The sequence below is a fragment of the Panthera onca genome, chromosome A3 (assembly GCF_046562875.1).
Source record: "Panthera onca isolate mPanOnc1 chromosome A3, mPanOnc1 haplotype 2, whole genome shotgun sequence".
Lineage (NCBI taxonomy): Eukaryota > Metazoa > Chordata > Mammalia > Carnivora > Felidae > Panthera > Panthera onca.
Genome location: NC_138341.1, coordinates 132,514,818 through 132,535,620, shown reverse-complemented (window position 1 = coordinate 132,535,620; position 20,803 = coordinate 132,514,818).

Below are 20,803 nucleotides of genomic sequence, written 5' to 3'. Positions count from 1 at the left end.
TTTTCAGAGATAAAATAATGAGAGGTTAGAAACTGGTATTATTTTTCTCTAATTCTTCGTGCAAATCATTTAATTTTTACTAAATGATAACTCACTACCCCATCGAAGGTGATGACACTTTTCCAAGTCACCATCTGTTCCATTACTCTACTATAAATTAATATCAAGTATATATGGAACATGACACAGTAAAATGCTTATGCCGCATCTGGTGCATCTTGGTAAGGTGTATTGGATATATACGCCTGTGGCAGTAAGTAAACTCTAAATTGTTGAAACTGATTATTTATGGGTCCCCACTTTCTTATCAGCAAAGTGCAAATCTCCATCTCTTTATTAATTTATTATCCCCCAGAATTAATAACCACAGAGATTTTCAAATTATCAAAATCTCTATTTATTTTTGGTTATGTATCTAGTGCAAAATGTACTATAAGGGCTCCTAAAGTGGATGGATAAATACAACAAGCCAAAAAAGCAATCTGTAGTTGGCATTGCATTCATCGTGTTAACCAAAATGTAAGTCTACTCACTACCCTGGGAGAGGAATTAAATGAAACATTTAACTTTGCAGGTGCTCCTCAAAGGTTAGCATTGAGCAGTCCTTTCAATATGGGAAACCCCTGGGAAAAAATCTTCAAATTACTCATGCATGTACTTAATTCTCTCTAGGGAGGTCAAAATACTCATGAACTTCACTATCCAGTAGTGTTGAGAGTCACGGGGAGGGGAGAGACAGATAAGTAAATAGCTTAGAAAAGTACCTACCGCATAGTAAACACTCAATAATTGTTGTCATTTTCTTTGGATAGAAAAATCAAGTTATAATGGGCACCTGGGTGGCTCGGCAGTGAAGTGCTCCACTCTTGACTTGGACTCAGGTCATGGTCTTATGGTACGTGAAATTGAGCCCTGCATCCAGCTCTGTGCTGACAGTGCAGGGCCTGCTTGGGATTCTCTTTCTCTGTCTCGGCCCCTCCCCCCCAAAAATAAATAAATAAACTGAAAAGAAATATTGTTATAGTGATGCAAAAATAAAAACACTGTTTACTAATTAAAATGAGTTAATCATAAGAATGACTATTGTGGGAACTCTAACAACCTACTCCAAATCGTTTCCATTTAAAATTACATATTTACTGCATACCTGTATTAGTCACCCTTGCTGTGGTAACGTGACATAACAAACAACCCCAAAACACTGGTGGTTACGCATTTCTAACTCTCCCTCACAGGTGGGGTGCGTGTGCCATGACTGCTCTATTCCAGGTCTGAGTTGGGCTGAGGTTTGGGCTGTTCCACCTGTCTTCTCATTCCAAGCTTCTCACTCAAGCTGAAAAGTCAGCGTCACCCAGGTCTTGATATTCTCATCACAGGAACCAGGAACCCAAGACAAATGGAAACTTGTGGTGGCTTTTAAAGCCTCTGTCGGAAACAGTCACAGTGTAATACGTGCCCATGTTCCACTGGACAATGCAAGCCACCTGTGTGAGTCCAAGGTCAACAGAACAGAGAAATGAAAGAAAAGACAACTGAAAAAAAAATAATAAAACCTACTGCACCAATCTTCTATTCCACCATTTTAAAAAATGACACACACCAATACTCCGGACATTTTCCTTCCCATAGTTGTGCAACAAGCTTCCAGAGTCTACATTACGGTGAAGAACGCATATTTTCAGAGGCTCCCCTTGTTCCAGTGCTGGCTCTTCCACCCACAGGATGTGAGAACTTGGACAAAGTATTTAATCTGTCAAAGCCTCCAGCCTCATATCCGTACAATGGAGATAAGGGTAACCATAATTTTGTAGGATTTTTAGGAAGATTCATGTGTATTAAATGCATATAAGGCATTTAGCACATCTGCCTAGCCTGTAGAACTCAAAAGCCATTTCACTTATGGCTATGGTTTATTACAACCAACAGATAAAAATTAGGATCGGTAAGGGGACGAGGTTCGTGTGGCAGAGTCTGGAGGCTACTGGGTATGAGCTTCTAAGAGTCTTCTTCCAATGGATTTGCACAAGATACAATCCTCCAGCAATGAACTGTAGCAATGCATATGAAATGTCTTCTGCCGGGGAAGGTTGTTTGAGACTACAAGTTTAGGTTTTCACTGGACTCTGTCATGTACTAACATGTGCCTCCATGCTTCCATACCTTCGGTAACCACAGTTACTAAAATTCTAAACCCCCAGAAGGAAAGTGCATGTTCACCATAAACCACATTGTTTGCACAAATTATCTAGACAAGCCGGTACAATGTGGTTCAAGGCTTCAAGCATACAGAACATAGGGAACGTTCGAAGAGCTCAGTTTCTAGTTGCCATCCCCTAGTAACCAGGGTCTCATTCATCCTTCACCATAAAAGTTTTGATTTGCAGTTGGGCACATGGTCTACTAAAACACAGACTTAAGTCCACACAGCTAAGTCCTAACCAATGCGACATAGGTGGAAATGTTGTGTATCATTTTTCAAAAATGTCTTCAAAGACATGTGAATTTGAGGGTGTGGCCTTCCGGCAGCAGGTGTGCAAATACGGTGACTAGAACTCAATCAGCCATGTTGGATTGTGAGTTGGAAAACTAGTGCTGAGGATGGGAGAAGTAATGGGGTAGAAATAGCCTCAAGTGCCTGACTTAGTTTTAGTAGCTGATTTTATGTGTCAACTTGATGGGCTAATGGTTGCCCAGGTAGGTGATAAAACATTACTCCTGTGTGTGCTTTTGAGAGTGTCTCTGGAAGACATTAGCCTTTGAATCAGTAGACTGGGTAAAGAAGATCACCTTCACTGATGTGGCTGGACATCATCCAATCCACTGGGAGTTTAAATAGAACAAAAAGGCAAAGGAAGGACAAATTTGCTTTCTCTATTTGAGCTGAGATACCCATCTTCTCCTGTCCTCAGGTCAGCACTCTTGGTTCTTGGACTTTCCTGGGTTTTACACTGTCAGCCTCCTGATTCTCGGGCCTTTGGACTTGCATTGAATCGCATCGTTGCCTTTCCTGGTCTTCCGGCTTGCAAATGGCAGATCATGGACCTCTTATAGATTCCATAATCACTGCAGCCAATTCCTATTATATACATATATATTCCACAGGAAATCCCACATATATACGTATACATTTCCTGTTGGCTCTGTTTCTCCGTGGAACCCTAACACAATGAGCACCATATAGTATACGGCCTTGTCTTACTGTGACTAGGTCTAGGGGTCTTTTAGAGGACAGAAAAAACACATTTATCCTTTTTCATCCACTGTAGTTTTTATTTTTCACTTCTGGTGGAGCAGGGAGTCCCCTCTGCTTTGAGCATGTGAACAAATTCCTAACTATACAGAAGTCAACTAATATTTGTAAATTGATGACTCCCCTGCCTCTTTCCCCTAGGAGCCCTGGGAGCCCCACCTTAACACAGTGTGCCCCATACCACGGCTGGGGTACAAGCCAGAAACCTCCACATACAATCATGATTTGCAGCAGAGAAAACAAGGAGGGAATGTTGTGGAATTGCAGTACAAGCTAATCATTCATTCTCAAAATAGAATTGCAGACAAGCATATTCTTTCCATAATGTTGTTTTATGGTGCCTTTTGATGAGTATCATTATTTCCTCCCAGTGCCCATATTTTTCTCAAATGTTGAAATCACAAATTCCTCTAAGCTACTCCTATTCCCTCTTCTATAGATCCATCCTCTTATTCTACCCCACAATGAGATAGATATAAATCAAAATGTAGAAATTCATCAAGGAGGCTATCCATTTCTGTGACAAGGGGGGGTTTCTCTCTTTAGCCCAGGGAAGCAAAATGTTAGAATTTGCTTTGTTGCTATCAGCTTTAACACTGTTTCTTTTCTGGGGAAATTTCCTTGAGAATCTACATGAGCAATGTGAAAGTTGAATATATTTGTGATGAGAGCAGATGTGTATATGACTTTTTCTTGTTAGTCCTTCTCCAAGAATGAGAAATCTATTTGAATACTCATGTCAATGCATTGTAAATGGGCATTTATTTCTGCTCTCCACAGAAAACACTCTCGCCTCTTCTAATAGAATGCCAGCATTATTTCCAAAATATTTCTCATTGAAGCCTCCCGAAGTCTGACTGATATATAAAAATCTCTGTGGCCTTCATGGCTAAGACCGAGTAGCTAAGGGTCTTATCTAAAGGCAGAGGTGAGGGTGGTGTGGGATGGTAGTGCTTTTCCCCCCAGAAAGAAACATGGCTCACTTCTCACCAGTTCTAGGCCCATGTTCAAACGCTCACCTTCTCAGTAAGGTCTCTCCTTGCCCATGTCGTTTAAAATTGCAAAAACCCACCTAACACTCCCAGTTCCCCTCACTTGGCTCTTTCTGTTTGTCATAATATATATCACTTTCGAACATTTTATATGTATATGGATAAACCAAGACAATTTCCCACCTAAAGCATGAGAAGTAACCTGAACTCTACCTGCGAACCCCCTTCAGAGCAATACCTACATTGGTTTTGGATGGAATGGCGTTGATATGGGAATGTTGGGGGAGCACCTTTAGACTTCTGCCTTAACCATAAGCATCAACATATGGAGAAGGTAAATTGTACCTTTGGAGGGGAGAAAGAGGAAATACAAGCAGAGTAAGTAACTCTAACTATCCTCCAATGTTCTAGCTACAAAACTCCTGGGTTCTTTTTTAAATTTTTAAAATCCAATGGGTGCCTGGGTTGCTCAGTCTGTTTAGCATCAGACGTCGGCTCAGGTCGTGATCTCATGGTTCATGACTTTGAGACCCATATCGGGCTCTCTGCTCTCACCACAGAACCCACGTCAGACTCTCTGTCCCCCTTTCTTTCCATCCCTCCCCTGCTTGTGCTCTCTCTCGAAAATAAAAAAACATTTAAAATTTTTAATTCAAAAGTTATTTTTTGTTACATGTCAGGCTCTAAATATAATGAGGATTAAAATGTATCCTCTGATCTTACAAGTGTTTTCTTGCAGTTAGTCCTAAAGAAACACAATTAGGAAGAACATTTCTATTTTTTTTTCACTCAACAAATAGGAATATATTGAGCTCCAACCATGTGTCCAACCCTGTTCTAGAGAGTGTAGTATTAAGAAAAAAATCCCTGCTTTCATGGAGTTTATATTTTTGTGGGGGAGAAGGCAGACAGTGAAAATAACATACATACATACATACATACATACATGTGTATGTACACAGGAGTTCATATAAACTTAGGGAGATTTGGAAGAACAGAACTTGTCTCAGATGATAGTATTTCAATTACTCTATTTTTCTCCATATTTGTCAAGACTGATTCAATCTTTTATAATAAGCACACACACATATATGTGTGTATATATTTTTTCTTTAATCAGGAAAGCAATGTGACTCTTTGTTTTAAAGAAAAAAAATACAGTGGACAAAATGAGATTTGAAATGTAAAAAAGATAACATAGTTTTAATGATTATCTGGTTAAAGGCACCACGCTGAGATACCACCTCACGCTGGTCAGAGTGGCTAAAATGAACACATCAAGAAACTACAGATGCTGGCGAGGATGTGGAGAAACGGGAACCCTCTTGTACCGTTGCTGGGAATGCAAACTGGTGCAGTCGCTCTGAAAAACAGTGTGGAGGTTCTTCAAAAAATTAATAACAGCCCTACGACCCAGCAATAGCACTGCTAGGAATTTACCCAAGGGATACAGGAGTGCTGATGCATAAGGGCACATGTACCCCAATGTTTGTAGCAGTGCTTTCAACAATAGCCAAATTATGGTAAGAGCCTAAATGTCCATCAACAGACGAATGGATAAAGAAGATGTGGTTTACATATACAATGGAATACTACTTGGCAATGGGAAAGAATGAAATCTGGCCATGTGGATGGAACTGGAGAGTGTTAGGCTAAGTGAAATAAGTCAGGCAGAGAAAGACAGACACCATATGTTTTCACTCATACGTGGATCCTGAGAAACTTAACAGAAGACCATGAGGGAGAGGAAGGGGAAAAAAAAGTTACAGAGAGGGAAGGAGGCAAACCATAAGAGACTCTTAAATACTGACAACAAACTGAGGGTTGATGCGGGATTGGGGAGAGGGGACAGTGGGTGATGGGCATTGAGGAGGGCACCTGTTGGGATGAGCACTGGGTGTTGCATGGAAACCAATTTGACAATGAATTATATTTAATATAAAAATAAATTTAAGAGATAAAATAAAATAAAAAAATTTAAAAAAGATAATATAGTTTTAATGATTATCTGCTAAAGGCCAACAGAGTTTGGGAGATAGAGATAGAGATAGAGATAGAGATAGAGATAGAGATAGAGATAGAGATAGAGATAGGGATAGGGATAGAGATAGAGATAGAGATAGAGATAGAGATAGAGATAGAGATAGAGATAGAGATAGAGATAGATAGAGATAGAGATATACACATATACATGTATATATGTATATATGTAATTAATTTTAATCAATTAAGTTTAAATTAGTTTAATTAACTTAATTAAAATTTAAAAATATGGTTTACAGGTGCCTGGGTGGCTCAGTTGGTTCAGCATCCAATTTTGGCTCAGGTCATGACCTCACAGTTTGCGAGTTCGAGCCCCGCATCAGGTTCTGTGCTGACAGCTCAGAGCCTGGAGCCTGCTTCCGATTCTGTCTCCCTCTCTCTCTGCCTCTCCCCTGCTGTCCCTCTGCCTCTGTCTCTCTCAAAAATAAATGAAACACTAAAAAAAATTTTTTTAATGCGGTTTACTTGGCAGAGAGGTTCCAGGTTGCATGTGCTCCATATGGAGTTCACAGAGGGAAATGATTACATGGCAACAATACGACAGCTCTCAGACCTACCATTTCCAAGCCCACTGTCCCTATGCTTTTGGTGGACATTGCGTGGAGCTGGTTTTAAAGGGTAAACTGGCACAGTATCATTTTAAATGTGAATTTCGGGGTAACACTGGCAAGAAAACCATTAGTGTTGAGCGCCACAATACTCCAGAGCCTGTGATTTTGCCTGCGCTAAGCCAATGTTTTAAGAAACAAAGGTGAAATTCCAGCTTGGGAACATGGCTTTGAATTGAACGGAAACCCATCATAGTCAATAAGGGCGAATTACGTCCTGCAAGAAAATGACTTCTGACAGGTGACTTATCTGAAACCTGCAGTGGTGTCTGTATGAGCCACTTACAGTTCATTTAATTTTCTCCATCAGATCCCCCTTTGCTCCTTCTGCTTTTCACATCACTGATCTTCACATCTTCATTTCCTTTACCTTCCTCCCTCTTTAACCAACCTGGGGAGTGCCTGCATTTGAAACACTGATTTGAGAAAGAAATTTCTTCCGGCTGTCATGTACCAAAGACAGCTTGGCAGTTGCTTTTGGAGCAACAGATGAATTTTCCACACAGCTGATATGAATTTGCTCTGTAACATGCCTGGTCGGGAACCCAGAGAAACTGACAGGGCTCAGACCAGCCTCTCTTCTGCAAAGACTCCTCTAATACGCTTTGATTTAATGCCAGCCTCGGTATGTATATTGGATCCCATGCGCCTTCCTTAGCTCTAAAACCTTCTGCATGGAGCTGCAGATGACATTTCCTTTGACATGGCGTGACAGACCCCCACTGTTCCACATACCTATGCATCACTCCCGGAAGCCCCTGGAAAACAAGAAGGAGCTGGCATTGATCATAAGCCTCCTTTTGCCTCTTTATTCCTGATTTCCTTTGCCTCTTCATTCCCGTTAACACCGAGCATTTAAGGAGCCAGACCTGCTCCTTCCCTGGGCCTGCCTTCACTGTTTTAACACAGAAGTGGTTTGTATGCCTTATGGCACTGCCTATGCTCTTAATCCAAGAAAGTGCTAGCCAAATGGTAAGAGTCAATTTGTTTACTGAGCCAGTATATGTGGTGAGGGCTGTAGATTTACCCAGGCTACAACTCAGTTGCACAGATGTCATGATCATTCTTTGGTGATAACTTCTCCATCTCTTCCTAATCCCAACCCCTCCTGTGTGTGGCTCCCTCCTAAAACAGTGCTGTAGGCAGCATTCCGAGATGAGTACCTACCGCAGGAGACATCTCGCATGAGATCAGGACAGTCTGTCTCAGGTTTAAATCATCCCAACACGGAAACTGCATTCAAAAGAGGACACATCAGTATCTCCAGGGGAAAGCCAAGACTGACACCCCCTGAGTCTGACTGTCCTCTGTTGGGTCACACACCTGTCCTTGAGCTGGTCAGGGTGAGTCAAGACAGTTAAGGCCACGCAGGAGAATTATGGGTGCCGTTCAGGCACTGGTACACGAGCTTACGGAGTGAATAAAAAATAAATAAATGATTGTGTAGTGTGAACAGTCATCCAAAACGCACATCAGTGGTGGGGGGGGGGGTGGCAGGGAAACAATCATCGAATTGACTGGTGGAGAAGGTCTCCATTGGAAACAGGAAGGGACCACTTGGCAGTAAAGGGAAAGAGCCCTGAGAAGGGATTCAGGGGCAGGCATCAAATACTTGGCTCCTGGGGCGCCTGGGTGGCTCGGTCGGTTGAGCGTCCGACTTCGGCTCAGGTCATGATCTCGTGGTCTGTGAGTTCGAGCCCCGCGTTGGGCTCTGTGCTGACAGCTCAGAGCCTGGAGCCTGTTTCGGATTCTGTGTCTCCCTCTCTCTGACCCTCCCCCGTTCATGCTCTGTCTCTCTCTGTCTCAAAAATAAAATTAGAAAAACGTTAAAAAAAAAAAATAATACAAATACTTGGCTCCAGTTCACTTAATGATATGTTAAATGTTAAACGACAGCCATTCTAGGACTTGGTTTCTACATGTTAGAATGTACATAAAAATAGTCCAACAGTGGATGGCCGGGGGTGAGAGGGGCATCAGATGAGATAATGCAATTAAAAGACGGAACAAAGTCCCTGGCACCTCTCAGTACGTGGCAGCAGGAATGACTACTGTTTATGAGAAAGAAGGAAAATAGATAGCTATTGAGGGTCAGAGGAACTGCATCACACTCCAATGGACAATCGGGGTGTGTTCAGGAACGTGGATTGTTTTTTAATGTTTTTTAATGTTTATTTATATTTGAGAGGCAGAGAGAGAGAGAGCAAGTGGGAGGGGCAGAGAGAGACAGAGACAGAATCCAAAGAAGGCTCCAGGCTCTGAGCTGTCAGCACAGAGCCCGACACAGGGCTCTAACTCACGAGCTGTCAGATCATGACCTGAGTCTAAGGTAGACACTCAACCCACTGAGCCACTCAGGCGCCCCAGGAACATGGATACTTATTGATTGATATATTTCAAGACTATCCCCTTAAGTAAACTATTTGCCCCATGGGAGTAGGCCCAGATCACGATAGTTAACCACTTGTGCCAGCCCCTTGGCACAGAATAGGTGCTCAATAATTACAGGATGGATGAATATTCATGTATAACATGAAGGGAGCCAGGCAGAACAGTTGTGCTGACCAGTCATTGTCATGTAAATCAGAGAGAATTGGAAATAAAGCTGTAATCTCCCAGGAAGCCTCAAAAAAGGAGCTTGCCATATACTCAGCCATTACAAGTTCATTGGTAAATTTAAGAATTATCCATGAAAGAGGATGTTTTCAATTTTTTTAATAAAAACCTTTTATGCTTATTAAACATATCCTTGTATATACTTTAAAAATGTAAACTTAGGAGTGCTAGGAAGAGAGAAAAACATGGGCCAACCCAGTAACTGTGCACAGAAGTCATTACCCGCAGAAACTCCTCAAAGACACAGATGAAAGTACCTACCACTGTAACTCCAAATCCTCATGCTGCTTCATAAATTTATCAGAAAAATGAAAAAAAAAATGACTGTTTAAAAGTCATCAATTTGGGGGATGGGGAAACAGGGAAGAAATGTTACTTGTGAGTAAAAAAGCAGAAAGGAAAAATTATAGTTCAAGAAGCAAGGAATGAAGGAAATTCACTATGAGAAGCATATGCACAAAAAAACACTTTCTTGAGGCTCAAAGGGAGAATTATTCATTTTGGGGACAAAGGATAAAAATTAACTTTGGAGTAACAAAAGAGAAAACAGATTCGCCGTTGTGGGAGAGAAAAGACAAATCTCCTACACAGAGAAAGGAAAGAAAAAAAAAAAAAGAGAAATCATAAGAAAGGAATAAGTATTTCATTTTAGGGAAGAAGACAGAAATGGCATTTTCAGAAAAACCCATGATTTGGGAGGAAAAAGTGGTCTATAGTTATGCCTTATTATACAAGGGATACTGAACACAATGCCAAAAACTGACATTTCTTAGAAAACGCCAATATGATAACTAAGGAATATCTTCACTTCAAATCAAAATGTGAAAAAAAAATGCAAAACTTCAAACATGCTCGGTGGTTACTCCAGTCCTGTAAACCTTTCAGAGATGTTTGTGTTTCACAATCCACCAGCCAACTGAGTTAACTAAACCAAATGTGGAAAACCTTAATTTTTTAGATGCAAATTCACTTGGATAACAACTTTTAACTACAGTGATACTGGGTTAGAAATTAGAAGCCAAAGGAGAAAGGCAATACAAGATTTTGGATATCTATATCTCAATTAAATTTCTTTCTTTCTTTATTTTTTTAATGTTTATTTATTTTTGAGAGAGAGAGACAGAGTGCAAGCAGGGAAGGGGTAGAGAGAGAGGGAGACACAGAATCTGAAGCAGCTCCAGGCTCTGAGCTGTCAGCACAGAGCTCAACACAGGGCTCAAACTCATTGACCATGAGATCACGACCTGAGCTGAAGTCAGACGCTTAACTGACTGAGCCACCCAGGCACCCCGGTCTCAAATTTCATAGCACAAAACCATACTTGGCCAAAAATCATGTCCCACCACGCCCACCCCAACCCATGGTATCTGCTATGTTCTAATTAGCAACTGTTTAAACCTGTTGCTATTTTATATACACACTGCCCATCCTCGCCCTCTCATCCTCCCCAAGTATGCCTTCAATGTGCCAACCTTCTGATTAAATTGGAAGCTCTCTGTGAGCTCAGCAAGTCGGTATACACCCCAGCAGGGCACAGGATCCTGCATGGCCATGTAAATGGTAGCACAGCAACCTAAAATGTTGATTCGATTGTTTGAACCTTGAAACAAAATCTTCGAAGAGATTGAAAATATCTTATGAGGGAAATACATGCCACATTACTGATGAGAGATGAATGGGAAAAAGCAAAACTCTGCCAAGTGAGAAAAAAAATAACTTGTTACCTCTGCCTTCTCAGGAAACATCATTTAAAGTTGCCTGTGAAAACTCTGAAGGACTTTATCATCAAGTTCAAGGATTGGCTTTTTTCCTAAGTAATCAGAAATTAGTCCTAAGCTCTCACAATTCTCTACAGGAAAATGGACCCAGCATACTTTTTCAAATAACAATCTCTTCTATTCTTATGGTCGTTGCTTTACTCCCCCAAACAGGTAGGTGGGAAAAATACATAAATGTGTTTCTAAAAACTGACTTCCCAAAGGAATGGTATCTATTTTAGTCAAAGTGTTTTAGTTGTCATTAACCAATTCTGAAAAAAAAAAAAAAGCTGGAGTTTAACTTAAATCGTGTTTGAGTTCAATACAATTTTTAACAGATGTACGTCCCCATAAGAATAACCCCAAAACTAGGGCAAAGTCACAAAGAGTCTGTGTTAAATGAACTTTTGTCCGTACCTCCCTTTACAAATCTTTCCCTCCCTCCATCCCTCCTTGCCTTCCCTTCTTTCTTCCTTCACCCCTAAAAAGAACTATCCAGCCTAAAAGCTCAACCATGGCAATAAACTTTAAAGTACTACTATCAAGAGTATCAGATATTATCATTCCCTAGAAGTATATTAACAAAATCTATTTCTATAGTTCTTCTTCTGTACCACACCACTGGCTGCACGCCACCATACTCGAAGGAGATAAGGCCAAAGCATTTACTGGGACTGATCATTCATGGCCCAGTTTCATTGTCTCCTGGGTGATACAAACTGATCATTTCCACTGATTACTTTTTCTTATTCTAGTGTCCACAGGACTTTAAGCATGCTACTACATTTGCACAAATCAAGGCCAAATTTCTCAAGCTTTCAGGCCCTACCGCATGCTCATTAGATGTGTCCAATCTAAAGCATTAAATTAGATGGTCATTTTTCAAGAAGGTAACTCCATAAGGATAAAGGTAAGAATAGAAAAACTGGCTCTTTAAATTCAAATAACAAGTGGAAAAAAAAAGAAAAAGCCCAGCGAACAACTCCGAGGGGAATCTCTCTTGACTCGGGCAGGGGCAGGGAGAGAATTAAAAAAGTCAGCAGAGTTAGTATCAGTGAATGAATAAATCTGTAGATGGCTCCCTCTTCCTCTTACAGAAATAGATGCAAAGGTGTATACATAACTAAGACTACAATAATGTTGGTGGAAATTCTGCAAATTCACCAGCCCATAGCATACGGACTGTTTTCAGCAAAACAGACTGGTGCGTCACAGGGAAGAGACTGCAGAATAAAGGTGTATTAGTCAAGGTTCTCCAGGGCAATAGGACCAATATAATTTGTGGGGGTGTTCATATATAAGAGATTTTTTATAAGGAATTCTCATGCAATTATGGAGGCTGGTGAGTTCAAAATGGTGCAAGAGACCTAGAGAGACAGGACTTCAGTTCAAAGGGCATCAGGCGGAAGGACCCGATGTTGCAGATGAAGTCTGAAGGCAGCTGGCTAGACTATCTGCATACATTTGCATACATTGCTTTTTAAAACGGCATACGTAGGGGCGCCTGGGTGGCGCAGTCGGTTGGGCGTCCGACTTCGGCCAGGTCACGATCTCACGGTCCGTGGGTTCGAGCCCCGCGTCGGGCTCTGGGCTGATGGCTCGGAGCCTGGAGCCTGTTTCCGATTCTGTGTCTCCCTCTCTCTCTGCCCCTCCCCTGTTCATGCTCTGCCTCTCTCTGTCCCAAAAATAAAATAAAAAACGTTGAAAAAAAAAAATTTAAAACGGCATACGTAGATTGCATTCATGAACATAAAATTTAAAACAAAAAAATTAACTGCCTATTGACTCACTTCCAATATATTATACTCCTTGGTTTACAGATGAACCATAGTACAAAAGTTTTTTTTTTCCTATACTGATATTTGATGCACGGCTTGAAATCACTGGTATTACAAGAGTTTTAATAGTAAAACTTCTGAAACCACTACATACGTAAACTGGAATGGGGCAGGTAAGTAAATGGATGGTGGGTGATGGGAGCTATGTTTCTCATTCGTTCGGGCGGACTATACAGACAAGCAAAGGGAGGAAGCTGGAATGAACAACGCAGAAATGCATTACAGTTGAAGACATCAGCGTGAACTCATGCTTCGTATAATCTATATACAGATATATACGCAGAAATATTTATAGAAGTTATATAAACACAAGTTAGTATATATAGACTTCCTTTCTGTCTGCTGAGATCACCTAGAAGAAATGACACCCCAATAGCAATGTACAATTCTAGCAACCAGATCTTGGTTTTTAATACCATTTTCAAAAAGAAGGAACCAGGGATCCTTGGAGAAATTACTAAGTCTAGAAACTGGACAGTGGATATGCAACATGAAACTGAGCCCATTGTAGTGCCAGAAAGTAACAAAGTATTCAATACACACACACATACACACACACACACACACACACACACGTGCACACACACGCGCACATGCACACACACACACACTGAGGAAGGTATGACAAAGGACATGGGAGCCACCTGAAAGAGCAGTAAAACGCTCCCAATGGCAAAGAAGGAACAATTTCAGCAACAAAATAAAATAGTACTGTTTTACAACCCAAAGTACAAAATACATACCCATGAGTCTGCACAGATATAAATTACTGACTGACAGACCAAATGAACAATCAAATGAGAAACAAAGAGAGAAGTCTCCCATGCAGAAGAATTCCGAATCATTTATGGAGAAACCGCGCTCAGTGAGATGCAGTATCAATCCCCGCTAATTAAGCATAGGCTGACATTAGTGACTCCTCTCCAAAGAGTACAGTATAAAAAGCGGGGGAAAGAGTGAACAACAGGACAAACCAGACAACTACAGCCTCAGCCAGGTGAGCAAGATGAACACTAACAGTCAAAGCCACGTGATAGTACGTACCCTTAATAGCAGGGGCCAAGAATGATACTTTTCCTGTGGAATCCAAAAACCTCAGAGTAATCAAATAATGGAATAGTATACCTCAAAATGTCCCTGTCATCAAAAGCACAGAAAATCTGAGGAACTACCATACCAACAGGAACCTAAAGTGACATGACAACGAAATGTAATGTGATATCCTGGATTAGAAAAAAAAAAAAAAAAAAGGAGATGACATGAAAAACTAAGGAACTAGGAATAAATGGGGACTTTATTTAATAATAATGTATTAATAAGGGCACCTGGGTGGCTCCGTCGGTTAAGTGTCTGACTTCATCTCAGGTCATGATCTCCCAGTTCATAAGTTTGAGCCCCGTGTCAGGCTCTGTGCTGACAGCTCAGAGCCTGGAACCTGCTTCGGGTTCCATGTCTCCCTCTCTCTCTCTGCCCCTCCCCTGCTCATGCTCTCTGTCTCTCTCAAAAATAAATAAACATTAAAAAATTTTAAATAAGAACATATTAATAATATTGGTTCATTGTGACAAATGTAACATACTAATGTAGGATGTCAATAATAGGAGAAACAACACTGTACTATCTAAAATTATTCTAAAACAAAGCGTTTACCAAAAAATATAGATTAAAGAGTTTTAATATACTCAGCCCAGTAGGTTTTTTTATCCTCCAAATACCCCATGATATGGTTGCTGTTCCAGGGAGGTGAGCACCCCATCTAAAATATTTACCTCCCTATAACAAAGAACTTGGTTAAAGCTCTCTTTTCCTGATGACAATATCTGTGTTAGAATTCATAATAAGGAATATCGCATAATTAGGCCACTTTAAAATACTCAGAAAATGGCCAGTAAATAAATTTATCATAATTAGTCAAACTCAAAACACTCAGAGTGTGGTTAATTTTCAAAAGGTAATTATCATCTAGACATTTGAGGACTCCTGTAAATATATTCAGGACAGAAAAAGAAAGGTTATTAACTACATAAAGTAAATAATGTTGATGTAATGTAAGTCCCAATTTTAATACTGTAACTTCATTATTTTTACCAAATAATCGCAGAATTCATTCATTAGAAATGTGCCATTGACAGCATTTTTAAAAATAAAGTGCAAATATTTTTTTATCTTACTGCGGTTGTAAAAGAAAGGAAAACTGGATGGAGGAAAGCATGAACGAAGTTGATAGTCAGCATTACTAGTTCCTGAAAGGGTTATATGCTCTCCTCCAATGTGTAAATCAACATATTAACACGCGGAAAAAGTCTAGAGTGTCATTCATGGTCCCGTCATGCAAAACCCTTCGTCAGTATTCCTTCTCCATCAAACTCAACTGCTCAACTACAAGCCACCTAGTCAGCCATCCCTTCCTCACTTTTCAAGATCTTGGCCTTTGTGAGGCCAAACTTAACCACTAGCCATTTACCACGCTGCCTCCTCTTTTGCAGACTTCTGTGCTAGTTCCCCCTACTCTGGCCAAGGCTATTTTCTAAGGTCTTTAATAGGCGTTTTTCTTTAGTCTCTCCCTCATCTAGTCCCATGACTTTAACTACCATGTGTGGATGACTCCCAAATCAACATGAGAGGCTCTCACCCACCTCTACTGAGTCCAGATTTCTTTACTCAACTTGTGCTTAGTAAACTCACTTGAAGACCCTTTCAAACGTCCTTTTCCACCTCAATAAGGTTACCACCTGTTGTTCAAACCAAAAATCTAGAAGTCATTCTCTCTCCTGTACCCCCCGTATCTCATTTGTTAGTAAGCCCAGCCTATTCTACCTCCAAATATACTCAAAATCTGGTCAATTACCTCCATCTCAATGACACCAGCCTAATCTACTGATAGATCCCACCAATCTGCCTCCCATCACCTACTGTTTGCCTCCTGCTTATACTCCTGTCAACTAGTTCTGTATCTCATGTATTATTCTAAGATGTACATTTTTTTTTCATATTTCAACAACTCTGAAATTGGAACACATCTTACAATCAGTTGATGGCAGTTTAAAATTGCACTGGTTCTTTCTTCTCTTTTTTTTCTTTCCAACTTTAACATCTCAAAAGCAAGAGTGGAGATATTACAATCAATGGTGTCTTAACTTTGATGAAATATGTGGCATATATTTTCCACATAACCGGAAGAAGAGACATTTTCAAATTCAAATCAGATCATGTTACTCTCCTGCCAAAACTCTTCCAATGGCTTCCACTGCTCTGAGAAAAATCAATAAATAAGATAAAATTATAACTTACTTAACATGCCACATGGGGCCCTTTATTATCTGTCCTCTGCCTAAGTCTCTGAGTTTATATATTTTTTTCATATAATACCTCCACGATTATGTCAGTCAAACTTCATCCTCATTCAATTTCATGAAACATGCCAAGTCCATTCTGGCATTGAAGACTGCCCTCTTACCTTTTGGGATGAGTACTAGGTGTTGTATGGAAACCAATTTGACAATAAATTTCATATTTAAAAAAATATTAAAAAATAAAAAATAAAATAAATTAAAAAAAAACTGCCCTCTTTCTGCCATTGTCCCATTTTATACCAGGGTTCTTCATATGAACCATGTCCTGATGCACACACAACTAACATCACCTTCTTCCTCATTCACCCTCAGGCACATTTCATTTTCTGCATGGTACTTAATGCGTTCTGAAATTATTTACTTACTCTCTCACTTGCTTCATTGGCTTTCTTCTGCATGACGCTACATATTACATGATTACCAAGAACTTTTCTGCCCTACTGCCTGATTCTCAGTGTCTACAGCAGTATCTAGCCAATAGGCAGAAATAAATAATTTTTATGGACTCATCAATTAAATAAAAGAAAATAAAAGTTAATACTTGGAATCAAGCCTTTAAAAAATGTCCCATGGGAAAGCAACATGTTGTGATAGAAAAGAAAAAGATCTCAGAAATGTGGCTTAGAATTCATCACTGCACTCACCAGTTGTATAACATGGGCAAGGGATGTGACTGTCTTAGTCGCCACTGACTCATGTATGAATTGGGGGGTTGTGGGAGAATAAAGTGAAATGCTGTACAAATCTGATGTCATTCACCAAGCACATTTCATGCTATTACACTGTAACTCTCCACTGATCATCATTTCCATAGTTTTATAGAAATTTGTTTATTTTCTATCATCTCACTATTCAGCTGACATTTATAAAAACGTAATGTGCACCCAGGGTTTTTAATACCATTCTCCAATAAAAGGAACCAGGGATCCTTGAAGAAATGGCTGGTTCTAGGACTAGCACCAGGGAACACACGAGATGAGCCAGCAGCATCCAGTAGTGACAGAAATTAAAGAAGGGCTCAAAAACCAAAAGGATGGGGTATGTTGAAAGGTCAAGGGGGCCATCTAAAAGAGTTCCCAATGGCCAAGGTTGAAATGATTGGAACATCAAAATAAATAATATAGGATTGACCACAACTGGCATATATAATAAATATACACAAGTCTACAGTCATATAGATAAATTATTGAGTATGTGTGTGAGGGAGAAGAGACAAATCTCTTTTACTAAAGAATTCCAAATAATATATGTAAATAAACAGATGGAGCTTAATCCCCTCCCCATCACACCCACACACCTGAACATAGACTGATGGACTCACTTCCAAATAACAATGTATGGATAGGGAGAAGTAAAGTTAATTTTAGAAACCTGAAAAACGCCACCTGCCAAGTCAGAGATCAAGAACTTCACCATGATATCATGTGGATATCGCGTGTCCTCTCAAGTGACGTGTCAAGAAGGGCTCTTCACTTCTGTGGTATTCTTCCTCAGAACTCACATCATGGGAAACCATCTGTAAAACCTAAATTTACAGGCAGTCTACAAAACAACTGACCAATATTCCTCACAACTCCCAATGTCATCAAAAAGAAAAAAGAAAAGAAAAGAAAAAAAGAAGAACTAAGGAAACTCTGAGAAACTGTCCTAGACCAGAGGAGACTAAGGACACTTGATGACTAACTGTAGTGAGGTTCTCTGCATGGCATCCTGAGAGAGGAACAAGGCATTAGCAGAAATGCTAGGAAACTTCCAGTGAAGTCTGGAGTTTGGTGAAGGATAATGCACTGATGCCAGCTTCGTAGTTTTGACAAAGGCCCCCTGATCCCTTAAGATGGGTAACAGTGGGGCAAACTGAGACAGTGAGGGTACCTGGAAACTCTCTTTACTATCTGTAACGCTTTTTGTAAATCTGGAATTGTTCCAAAATTAAAAGTCGATTGGATAAAGAAGATGTGGTTTATACATACAATGGAATACTACTTGGCAATGGGAAAGAATGAAATCTGGCCATTTGCAGCAACGTGGATGGAACTGGAGAGTGTTACGCTAAATGAAATAAGTCATGCGGAGAAAGACAGACACCATATGTGTATCTTGAGAAACTTAACAGAAGACCATGGGGGAGAGGTAGGGGGAAAAAAGAGTTACAGAGAGGGAGGGAGGCAAACCGTAAGAGACTCTTGGATACTGAAAACAAACCGAGGGTTGATGGGGGGTTGGGGAGAAGGGAAAGTGAGTGCTGGGCACTGAGGAGGGCACTTGTTGGGACAAGCACTGGGTGTTGTATGGAGACCAATTTGACAATAATTTATATTAAAATTTTTTTAATTAACAGAAGTCAATTTGAGGAAACAAAAAAAACCCAGTGTGAGTTGTCTTAATAAATACATGGTGGTTCTAGAAAAAGCTGGTCACTGGGCTAGATAACTGATGTGTAAAGAAAAGACATTTCTCCCTTCCTCGCCAAATTCCTTCCTCACTGGGCTTAGCTAAAAACCATTCTTCCCATTCTCCCCTGTGGCTCCTCTCCTGCCCTAATAACCCACGGCCATGCAAAGAGGTGCAAGCAAACGTGCTGTGGAAGAACTCCTGGGAAGTATTTTATGTGAGACAACCGTGGAAAGCCATTTTTTCGACCTTTTCTCTTTTCTCCTTCCAGCTGCCTGTTATGTGGACCACAAAGCTAAAAGTCCAGGAGCCGTCAGGAGTCACCTAACCCTGAAGAAGGAAGGGCATCACTGAGGCTGGAACAACAAAGAAATGGCAGGAAGCTACATCACATCTCACCGCCAAGAGCTGCCGCGAAGAGCTCGCCTGGCAACTCTGGATGGCTTTTACACACGTGTCATGACGAGTCTGATTCATTTGTCTGTTGCTGTTGGTGATGGTTTACTTTTTCCCTTCAGTTTTTAAAATGAATGAAGTATAGTTGACATAGAATGTTATACTAGTTGATTCCATTTTTTTTACATTTGACCACTTACAGCTTCCAAGGCTTGCCTCCCCACCTCCCCCGTGTCCACACATCTAGACAAGCTGAGATGAAATCTAGGTGCTCCCACCTTTGATGCTGGCTAGCTCACCGTGTGAGCCTCAGCCTTATCACACTGGTCCCACTCCCTAACCAAGATGCAAACTGAGGCCAGTCTTTTTCCCATGCTCTCTCAGACCATCCCAGACCTTCTAGAGAGGGCTTCCTTCCTCTGTCTGAACTGCAATTACGTACGTAACAAACCCTCCCGTATCCTCTTGGTGTGTGTGTGACTGGCGTCATCCACCTTATGGTCTGAACCAAACTTGGAAGGGACTCATCAGCACCTGCAAGTGACCACAACCTGTTTTTTTGTGTGTTTGTTTCTTTGTTTTAAGGAGGCTCCACGCTCAGTGTGGAGCCCAACGCGGGCCCCAACTCACAACCCTGAGATCAAGACCGGAGCTGAGACCAAGAGTCCGATGCTGAACCAACTGAGCCACCCAGACACCCCCACAACAAAGTGTTTTTAAGCCACTGGCGTATTGGCCATATCCTGCCTGTCCACATCCCAAGTAACACACCTACCGCCTCATTTAATTGTAAGAAAACATCAGGGAAGTAGGCACCTGCAATACATAGAATTCCAAGGTACACTCTGTGATTCCTGGTCCTTTGATAATTTCTTCCCCCTGAATGTCGGCTAGACCTGTAAGTTGCTTCTCACCAATAGAACATGGCAAAGGAGCAGTGGTTGTGCAGAGGTAATCAAATTCCTAACCAGCTGAAATTAAATTAAATTAAATTAAACAATTAAATTCATCAAAAGGGAGATTATCAGCCAATTCCTTTTAAACCGGGTCTAGAGGTCAGAGAGCTTCTCCACCTGGCTTTGAGAGTAGAAGCTGCCACAGGGCCCAGGACTGTAGGGGAGGCCAGGAGCTCCTCACAGGTGTCAGCTGACAACTATCCATAAACCAGGACCTCAGTCTTCCAACTGCACTAATTCTGCCAACAACCATGTGATCAAGGAAGAGGACCCCAAGCTCCAGAAGGAAGCATGACCCCATCGGCACCTGCATTCCAATCTTTTGGCAGCCTGACTAGAGGCCCCAGCTAAGGCATGCCCAGAGCTCTGACCCACCCACCAACACTATGAGTTAATACGTGTATGTTCTCGTAAGCCACTAAGTTTGTGGTTATTTGCTATCCAGGATACAAACCAATACAATACTAATATCGTTCTCATTAAAGACATGGCAAGTTAGAGAATTAATTGGGAAGGCCGGTAATGACCTTACGGACATTGATGCTAAGTGCAAAGGGCTGGTGTTTGAACCCAGGGATGTCTTACTTCAAGACACACACCTTT